At 58.7% G+C, this 9,249-nt stretch overlaps 1 protein-coding gene across 4 annotated transcripts in view; it reads left to right on the forward strand.

Moving 5' to 3' along the window:
* Positions 1-4,254: 4,254 nt before the first annotated feature.
* The window catches only part of FGF1 (fibroblast growth factor 1), a 30,379-nt gene continuing 25,384 nt past the window's right edge, over positions 4,255-9,249 (forward strand). Inside the window, exon 1 of one of the 4 annotated variants that reach the window (XM_063349136.1) lies at positions 4,255-4,569. The gene's annotated coding sequence lies outside the window, so the exon portion shown is untranslated. Of the gene's footprint in view, positions 4,570-6,908; positions 7,048-9,249 lie in introns of those variants that run through there. The other 3 variants (XM_063349139.1, XM_063349137.1, XM_063349135.1) reach the window with 3 other exon arrangements.

The following is a 9,249-nucleotide window of genomic DNA, read 5'->3' on the forward strand; positions in this document are numbered from 1 at the left end:
AGGGAGGAAAAACCTTCTTTGGCAGCAAATCGAAAGCAGGAAGATGAACCACTGACACCCATACGGAGAGCCGGGCTGCTTCAAGCCCATACATCTGTGTGACCTCTGGGGGTCCGTGCCCCCCGCAGTGCCTGCACCCAGCACCCGCAGCCCCCCAGCACCACAGGGCCTCAGGCTGCAGCCTGCCTACGCCGAAATGAGGAGAGAGAAACCGGTTTCCATTGTCAAACCTGTGGGAAATGAAATTGAAACCAGTCAGTGGAATATGGATGTGTCGGGACTGGTCATCAGCTTTCCAGGTGCAGAAAATTGCATTGTCTGGCATTTGCCACCCAGTCCTTCTGGGTGCTGGGCTGGCACCTGGTGCAGCCCGTGGGGCCGGGCTGGGTGCCCAGGGTGCCGACAGAGCAGAGCCCCATGGTGCACCCCTGGGAAGGTCCTCGGGCAGCTCTGGAAGCAGCTGCTGGGTGGTGGGCCCTTCCCAAGGCAGGAGGGGTTCAGGTGGGAGATGCTGGTGGGTGGTGGGGAATTGCATGGGACGTGTCTGGAGAAGGTGGTTCTTCCCCGGTGCGGTATTTTCCTCCAGCCCCAGAGCTGCAGCACTGTGACATCCCCAGCATGCCCAGCAGAGGCATGGTGACCCCTGGGACAGGTCTGGCAACGCAGGCTCTGATGGGGCCGTACGTAGACAGGACTCTTCCACCTTTCTTTCAGAGTCACCACTGCCGGTGATGGACACCTCTCCGGCCAACAAAGTGGTTTCCCAGGCTGGAAGAAAGCTGCCTTGGCTTGGCTTCCAAGGAAGAGGGGGGGCAGCTATGAAAGCCATGGGAACCACATAACAATCAGAGGAAAGAGGAAAGTGATGATAACGAGCAGATATCAGCTATGGGCCTTACCTTGGGTGGGTTTTGTAAACAAAAGCAACTTTGAAAAGTGCAGATGTAAGAAGGGGCAGGCGATGAGCCGCTTCCCTGCCCCTAGGAATTCCCTGGGTGTCAGCAGCGCCCAGAGTCAGAAGGGTCAAAAGCGGGGAGAGCTGGGTAACCTGAGCCTGGAGGAGCCTCCCGGGCTTTTTGTGTTAATGCTGGATAAGTTTTGGAAGAATGGGAGGAGTGAGAAGCGCCTGCGCCGGTGGGCTCTCGGCAGCGATGTCCGGCCATCCCCATGGGGCAACGGATTGATGCTGGGCTTGATGGAGCAGGAACTGAAGTGGGGAAACAACGCCAGGCAGCAGAGGAGTGGGAAAAATGGATTCTGTCAAGCTAATTTGATCTATTTTTAGATAAAACTGTAATTAAGTCAGTACTTGATAACAGCAGTACTTTTAAGGTAATAGGGCTTCTGTTACGTATCTGATTTGTAACAAATGCAACATGGCACATATTAAATGAATCAGAAAATGTCTGTGGCCCCAGAAATGTAATTACAGGAGAAGACTCCTCATTTGGTTAGTGTATCCAGGAGAGACCTTTGGGAATCAGCTCTTGACTCTGAACTAGTGCTGAGCACAAGTAAACAACATTCGTTTCAATATATAAGGTCATCCGTTAAGAAACAAAGGATGGGAGTCATTCTTCAGGAGGGGGTGCTCCCTCCTGGGAAACGGTGACTGGAAAAGACCAAAGGGCTCCTGGCGAACGAGCCAGGACAGAGCGCAATGTGCAAGACCACGGAACAGACAAACAAAATTACTTTCCTGCGTGTCTGGCTGGGAGGCTGACTGGTTTTGACAGGCATCAGGGTGAATGAGATGATCTTAATGAGAAACAGTCTTCCTGCCTATCTTCAATTCCTTCCTAATTACCTCAGCTGCAACCTGAAAGAGCGGAGGCCCGACTCCACCTGCGGGGCCCGGAGGAAGCAAACCCCAGCCCGGAGCAGCTTTCGGGAGCCAGCGGAGGTAACCAGGGCCCTGTGGCTCCAGAGGTGGCTGTGCCGCCAGATGTGCAGCGTGACAGCTGTGCATGCTGCCGCCTGGGCTGTAGCTGCCAGCTCTGCTGCCACCCAGATGTGCTCCAGCTGTGGATGCTGCAGCCGCGACCACCATCACCTGCATGGGCCTCAGATATCCCGTGGCTGCCAGCTGTGCCCCAGCCACCCCAGCTGTGCCCCAGCCACCCCAGCTGTGCCCTGGCCCCAGCTCCAGCTGTGCTCCCCCAGCGGTGCTCGCTCCTCTCTTCTGTGCCACAGCCCCGCCTTTGCCCGCCCCCTGCTGTGTCCCAGCTGCGCCGCATCCCCCAGCGGTGCCGCCCCCGCATCCAGCTGTGCCCGGCCGCCCCCGCCCCCCCCGCATCCAGCTGCGCCCAGCTGCGCCCCACGCCACGCGGCCCCGCGGCGCCCCCTGGCGGCCCCGCCGCCTCCCTCTTCTGCACGGTTTGCTCTGCTCCGGCACCTCGTTCATCCTCTCCTTCACTAAAATCTCTGCTACGTTTACAAAGTAATTGTTTTCTCCTCGAGCCCAGGCACGGAAATTGGTCCAAAGGGGACAAGTGGCTTCTCAGGAGCTTTTGGTGACATCTTGTTCGCATAAACACTCGGATTTACAGGTAGTGCAAAAGAAAAGCTGTTACCCTGGTGGTGGTCATACAGTAAGAGTTCCTATCCTCCCCCCTCCAAAGACAACGCAGCATTTAATAGGTGTCAGAGAGCAACACCTTATTTCACATAAAATGGGTTAAATGTGAAGCAGGAAAAAGAAAACAGTTTTATACTTTATCTAAATATTGTGATATAGACTCAAAAAGGGAGTGGTTTCTAATTCTTGGACATGAATTTTCACTTATCTAGCACGCTTCTGGAATAACCCATTTCTTTCTAAACCAAGTCATACCTACCTCTGACGACAGTTTCACACCGCGGGTCCCATCCTTCTCGCACCCCGTGCTGCCTGCCCGTGGTGCTGTGCAGCTCAGAGCCGGCTGCTGAAACTGGCTGCTTCCATAGCAAAACTGGGGAGGCTGCCTATGGAGAGGGGAATTCAGGTTTCTCTGAGACCCCGGCTTGTCTGGGCAAAGGGGGTGTGTGGGGGGGGTGTGTGTGTGCGTGCGCACGCACCCCCTCCCAGCAGCACAAGCCCCCTCTCCCCTGTCCCTGCCCTGGCCCAGCTGGCCCAGGGTGGAGAGTCCCCAGCAGGATCAGCCCCGTTACACAGGCACTGCTGGCCTTCAGCACAGGAACCTTTAACAAGTTTTATTCATCCAAAGACACAATTTAGGCAACTAAATGCGCCGTGACAGCATCTGCTCCTCCCGCCACCCAGAGTGAAAGGGCACAGATGTGTCCGCATGAGACTCCTGCACATGGGGACAGGCGAGCCGCAGTGTCTCATCCCAGGCATTCATTTTCTGCCCCACTCCTGCCCACCCAGGGGCATCTCCTGCCACCCACTGAGCCATCAGAACCCAGCTGCCCTTCCCCAGTGCCCCACTGGCACCCTCAGCTTTCATCCAGAGGGCTGACAGACATAAATAGGGGAAAAATAGTCAGCCCTGGCAGTGCGGAGCGTGTGGGGCCGGCGGCACCAGGATGTCCCCAAGGACCTGTCCCCAAGGACCTGTCCCCCCAGAGGAGATCCTGGGTCAGGGACGGACAGGACACGTGCGCGCTGCAGCGCAGGCCCTGGTCTCCCACACATGATGGGGGGGCACCCCCAGCAGCTCCCCGCCTCCGCCGTCTCCATGCACACCCACCTCCTCCAAGCACTGGTGGGACGCTCGCAGGCGGCACGGGGGGGACGATGAGTGGTTTGTGGCGTCAGGCCTCGCATCAGTTTGTGCCAAGGCTGCTGCAAACTGCGAACATTTATTTATTTATTTATCTGTTTATCTCCCGTCAACTTCCTGACAGGCTGTTTTCTGGGGGGGAAATGGGCAGAAAGAGGGCAAACGGTTCTGACTCCACAGCTGTGCCGAGTCCTGGGGGCACGGGGCAGAGGGGCAGCCAGGCACGGTGCACGCCGCAGCCTCATTCCATCATGCTCCGGCTACAGAAGCAGTCCATTGGCTTCGCAGCAGAGAGGGAAAGGGCTGGGAAGCACACACGGAACCGGAGCTGGCAGCAGGGTTTAACCCCATCCTCCAGGCGGGCAGGCAGAGGTCCTGGGAGGCCTGCGGATGGTGGGGGAGGCTGGATTAAATCCTTCTCTTTCACCTGGGCTGGAGTCCAGCCCCAAAATAGCAGTCCAAAAACAAGATCACATGAGAGGAAAAAAATAGCAAGGCAAAGGATTATCCATACTTCCTTGTCCCATGTGGGTGCAGAGCGGCGGTCCGTGCTGCCAGCCGCGGTGCCGCTTCGGACCCCGTGCGCCACGGTGCCCGCCGGCCAACGCCAACTTTTGCCCGGGATCTGTCACAGCCCCGATGCCCGCACCCGTCTGAGGGACGCTGCCCGTGAGTGGTGCGAGGGCGTGCGGGTGTGGGTGCGTCACCCCCCCCCAGGGCAGCGGGGCGAGGGGCAGGGTGATCCTGGGCCACTCCTGCCCACCCTGGGGCAGGTTGGCAGCGTCGTCTCCTGGCTGTCCCCACGGTGCAGCACCACCCCGTCCCCTGCACCCCAACCTGGCAGGTGAGTGCCTCCGCCAGCATCCCCCGCTGTGTGTCCCCCACCCTGGGCACGGCATCAGCCCTCTGGGGCCTTTGCAACCCCTTCCCGAATGGTCTGCGGCGCGTTCCTGGTTAACTCCTGGCCAAGTTTGCAGGCTGGGCTGGGTGTGTGTCGCTGGGGGAATAACTGGGGTTTCCTTTTCCTCTCGCCGGGCTTGGAGGCAGGGAGCTGGCAGGGGGACAGGAGGGGGGGACTTTCCATTCCCGGGCTGTTCCCAGCCCATACTGGGCTGAGCAGCACTTGCTGAGCCATTTCTGCAGCCCAGCTCCAAGGAAAGGATGAAAGCAAAGCCTGGGACCTGGGGGATCTCGTGGGTCTCATTTTAAACCAGGCTTGGAGAAAGTTTTGTGTAAATCGTCTCTGCTGCGTGAGTGGGGCGCGGGGGGAGAGGAGCCGCTGGGGCAGCGGGTGCCAGGCAGAGAGGAGCACCTACTGCTTCCTCGGGGCAGAAAGCGGCTCTATGGTTAATTATTCACTCTGCTTCCAAACAACCTCAAGAAGTATATATTATTTATGGGACTCGTAGCCGCAGAGGCCAGCAGACATTCTCAGGCAGGAGCAGGAGCCAGGTGCCAAAAGCCTGGGAAATAACACGGGCATCTGCTGCAACGGGGTCCCCCCGGGCAGGGCTAGGCTGGGTGGGCAAGAGGAGGCAGAGCTGGCCGGGGGGCAGCCATCCCCATCCCCGACAGCTCTCAGCACGGCAGCAGGGCCCGGGGGCCACCGCGGCACCATCAGGATCTGGGCTTCGGCCAAGGCAGGGACTTTCTGCTCATCTTTCTGGTGAGCAGCGCAGGACCCGGCGGTCGCGGCGAGTGTCTGCTCCACGCTGTTGGCTCGGTCCCAGGCCGGCTGCCTTCAGGACGGGCAGAAAGGACACAACGCTAAATTTGGCAGGATGCCATCAGTGGTGCCACGGGCCCTGCACAGCGTCGGAGCTGCCGATTCTGGCCACAACAGTGGGGTGAGGAGGGCCAGGCGAGCAGCAGGGAGGGCTGGGGGTACAAGGAGCGGGTATGGTCACCCCACAGCTCTGAAACAAGGGGGATGGTCCCTTGCATGATACAACGGAGCTGCATTTCCTAATGTTCTTCATATCCTAATAGCCCAAATGCCTTTCATCCAGGAAACCTGAGCCAAAGCCAGGACCAGTCTTCTTCTGAGATACAGAAATGTTTGGCTACATCATTTTTATTTTTTCTTTCTATTTTCAACACGTGGCTGAAATGGCAGGAGGGAATCTTGTGCAGGCTTGTTCAAACTGAAAAAAAAAAAGGAATATCAACATGCTAGGAAAGCTCAGAGTCCACCTGTGCTGTTGGATGCATTAGGGGACCTGTCCCCACTAACTGCTGTCAACTAACTGCAATCAAAGTTTTTTATCAAAACATCTGGGCTCAGTGTACTTTCAGCGGGGACTGCCTGGCCAAATACACGGGCTAAAAGCCTATTCTGAGCGAGCCTTAGATAACGCAGCTCAAACACCACATCAAAGCAGGCGTGGAGGCAGGCCAAGCTGTGAAGTCATCGCACTTGCTTCTTTAGCGCTGCAGCCAGCAAACGCGCAGCCTCCACACGCCGTGCAGCCTGCACCCCAGGACCTCACTGCCAGCACCCCATGAGCCCACTCATGGCACCCCATGAGCCCACTGCCAGAACCCATGAGCCCACTGCCGGCACCCATGAGCCCACCACCAGCACCTATGAGCCCACCACCAGCACCCATGATCCCACCGCCAGCACTCACGAGCCCACCGCGGGCTCCCAGGGAGGCCCTGGCACGCAGCCCTGCCGCAGAGCCGGCGTCGGCACCATGCACAAGTTCCATCGAGGCATCCCCGTCCTTGGGGAGCTGGAGCCACATTTCTCGGGCTGACGGTGCTCCCGACAGCGCTCCAGCATTAAGGCCAAGCTCTTCCCAGCCCAAGCGTGGTGCCAGCGTTGGCACAGCCATGCCCGGCGGAGCCCCTTCTCCCCGGCTGCCCCACAGGGAGGGCAGAGACCCCCGTCCCCACCGCCCCAGCGATCCTCGGGAGCTGATGGGGGCCGGGGGCGGGGGGCGTCTGAAATAACCAGAAATGCCATGGACAGCAGGGATGGGAAGGGGAAAAGCGAGCGGGAGAAAGAGCTTTTCCTCCACTCTCGGGGTTCGCCTGTCCCTGTCCCCGGCGGTGGGAGGCCCGTCGGCAGCCCCCCGCCCCGGGGCCGACCCGCCGGCGCAGGCAGCGCCCGCCGCAGCCCCCCCGCAGGTGACCGGCGCTCCGGAGGGTGGGTGCGACGGGGCATCGCCGCCCCCTTCCCCCCACACCCCTCCGGCATCCTCCCGCCGCCCAGAGGCAGCGTTTCAGCAGCAGCATCTTTCTTTTTTTTTTTTTTTTTTAATTTATTTTCTCCCTTTTCCCTCCCTCGCTCGACACCGGCAGGACCGCGGAGCCGGCGGTAGGTGCCGGCGGGGGGCGATGCGGTGGGGGGGGGCGCGATGCAGGGGGCGGGGGCGGTGGGTCTGACCCCCCCCGGGCTGCCCGGGGGGGCTCTGCGCGGACACCCGCGGGGCGGCAGCGAGGGGACGGGGACGGGGGGGAGCGCAGGAGCGGGGGAGGAACCAGGTCCCTTCTCCAGGGACAGAGTCAGGATTTCAGGGGTGCCGCTCCCCACCTGACTTAGCCAAAACCCCCCAGACCGCTGCCCCCCCGGAGAGAGGGAGGGTTCCAAAAACGGGAGCGTCATTTCAAATTGCAATCTCGACATTACTGCAAATTAACCTAAAGCTTGGGGCAGAAGCCTGGATCAGAATTTGAATCGGAATTTAAAAAGCATTTTAAATTGCAAAACACAATATTTGGACCATTAAAAAAAAAAAAAAAAACTAAAAAAAAACCTAAAAAAAAACCCCAAACCAAAAAACCCACAACTAAAAAAATATAGGAATTTTCTTGAAGTGACACAGCATTATAAAATGGTTCATTTTTGATGCAAAAAAAAATAATGTTTCCTTAAAAAAAATAAGTCCTTGGGGCTACTCTAGCCAGACAGCCAAGTCCTACTGAAAAATATGTTTTAACTTGCATAATATTTTGTAAGTTCAGATCTTACTAGAAGCAACTGTGTGTAGCCAAGCTCTGCTCCCTCTCACCTTTCCCTGCCCAAAGGGTAAGTGCTGAGTGTCGGAGCATCGATTCCTCCTCGGCTCTGGAGCCATGTCTCCCCTGGCTGTTCCGGTGTCCCCACATCCCAGCAGCATTTGGGACGGGTGGTTTCAGCTGGGAGGGGTCAGGATCCAGCCTGGGAAATGCTGGTGAGACAGGTAAGGAGAAAATGAGTAAGAGCAGGGATTGAACAAGATAAGATGGAAGCAAAGCGGCTTAAATGAATTTTGTACCACTTGCCTGGTTTCCTGGCGGGGCACCCAGTGACACCCCGCTCCGCACCTGTGCCGTTCGCACCTCAAGCTGCTCAGCACCCCGTGCCAGGCACGCACCCCTCGCCTTGCCCGGGGGCTCCGCAGGCTGAGCACCGGCTGCGACCCACGCAGCCCAGGGTGCCGCTGCCGTGCGGGGGGCATGTCGAAGGTCTCGTGGGTGCCTGAGCTGCCACCCCAGCCCTGCCTATCGCTCAGATGTACCAGTATCTCCCTGCGCTCCCCACCAGCCCCCTCAGCCACCCTCTGGATGGCTGCCATCCTGGCGGGAGCATCACCTCGCCACCCCCCTGCTCCTGGGTTTGCTCCGGGGGAAGCTGCACGCGAGCACCCCAGCATCACCCCTATCCCCGCTGGCTGGCAGATGGGCTGCCAACGACGGTAACGGGGAGCCCAGGCACCTCTCAAGCCCTGCGGCCATCGCCTTGGAGAGCGCCTGAGACGTACGGGAAGATCTGCACAAACAGGGGTCTAAAGTGTAATTGGTTCCTAAGGGCAGGACCGGGCTCGGTGGCGATAAGGCAGCACAATGTCCAATTGTTCTCCCTGCAACACCGGGTCAACCCCGCTTCCTCCAGCCGCTCCGAGCACTCAGGGTGCGCAGGAGCACGCACTTTGGATTAGGGCTGGACAGAGTTTGGGTCCACTGAGGTCTCCAGCCAGACCCAGAGCTTTGCAAGCCCTTTGGATAAACTTTCTTTCCCAGCTCCACCCCAGCCCGGGGGATAGACTTTCCCTCCCCAGCTCCCCAAATGACTTTGGCCTTCCTCCCACTCCTGAGACCTTGATCTTCCTCCCAACTGAGGCAGCTCATCATGCAGCTGGCTACAGCTCCTTCCACTTTATTCCCCGTCAGCTGCGTGGCTCAGTTCCTGCCTGCTGCTCCTCCAGCTGAAGCCCCATGGCGCCCAGGACCCCTGTCCCCCGGCACAGCGGTGACCTGTGAGCTCTGTGTCACCCTATGTCTGCTTTGTCAGGGTTTTCCCCTTGGCTGAATGGCAGGAACAAGCCAAGATGCGGAGGGAGGTGGAAGGGGAGCGATAAGGATGTGTGGCCCCGGGGAGCCGTGGGGGTGTGCGGGGGCTCGGCCGTGCACAGCACCTGCACCCACCCAGCCACGGCAATTAGAGCTTGCAGCAATTTGTCTTTATATTTGGTATCTTTGGTTTGGCTTAGGTAGCAGTGAGCAGCTCAGAGCATGGTTGTAATGAGGAGTCAGGGCT

This window comes from Chroicocephalus ridibundus, chromosome 11, assembly GCF_963924245.1.
Source record: "Chroicocephalus ridibundus chromosome 11, bChrRid1.1, whole genome shotgun sequence".
Taxonomy (NCBI): domain Eukaryota; kingdom Metazoa; phylum Chordata; class Aves; order Charadriiformes; family Laridae; genus Chroicocephalus; species Chroicocephalus ridibundus.